The sequence below is a fragment of the Eptesicus fuscus genome, chromosome 4 (genome assembly GCF_027574615.1).
Source record: "Eptesicus fuscus isolate TK198812 chromosome 4, DD_ASM_mEF_20220401, whole genome shotgun sequence".
NCBI lineage: Eukaryota > Metazoa > Chordata > Mammalia > Chiroptera > Vespertilionidae > Eptesicus > Eptesicus fuscus.
The window spans coordinates 80,230,754-80,231,462 of NC_072476.1; the positions used below are offsets into that span (position 1 = coordinate 80,230,754).

Below are 709 nucleotides of genomic sequence, written 5' to 3' on the forward strand. Positions count from 1 at the left end.
AGTATTCTACGATGATTTATGGCCTTGCAAACTTGCCTTATTTTTGTTTGTAATTGGAGTCCAAAAATAATTTCTTCAAACTATATTTATAAGTTTTTGTGTGTTTATTTCCTGTTTAAGAAAATCTGAAAAACACGTATGTAAATGATTTTTCACAATGAAAAATAATTGTTTGCTTTATATTAAACAAAGGAATTTATTTTTTATTTTCTTTGTATTAAAAGAGAAATTCCTGAAATAGCAATATAATATAATGCCATTAAAATCTAAACTGATGAATTTTTGTTTTGGCTCTTAAATTCTATCAAGATTATTAATTTTCTTTTCTTTTTTTCCCGCAAAGTAGGTGGGTCACCTTAGGGGTAACCTTTACCCGCTCAAAAATTCATTTCACATTAGCAGTGAGGATTCAGGCGTCACCCAAAATCGTTATTTTCCTTAGTCATAAGTTTAAGGCATGAGAATATTAATTTTCTTACTGTATTGTTTCCAAAGCATATGGATCTAACCTTCACTGACAACTCCAAATAGAATATTATGGTATATTATTTACTTATATTATACTATACCTTTGTTGCAATGAGAAAGAAAGAGTATCTTATAACCAGTATATTTGAATACTACATACAAACTTATCTGCTAATGATTAAATAATAAATAATTAGGTAATTTACATTTAAGCCTTTTACTTATTATATAAACCTGTTGT

General features: G+C 26.8%; 1 non-coding gene across 1 annotated transcript; it reads right to left on the reverse strand.

Annotated features, from left to right (window-relative positions):
• Window positions 1-305: 305 nt before the first annotated feature.
• LOC114230219 (U12 minor spliceosomal RNA) lies at window positions 306-459 on the reverse strand. Its single transcript, XR_003616074.2, has one exon. It is a non-coding gene; the product is annotated as a U12 minor spliceosomal RNA (small nuclear RNA).
• Between the last annotated feature and the right edge of the window lie 250 nt (window positions 460-709).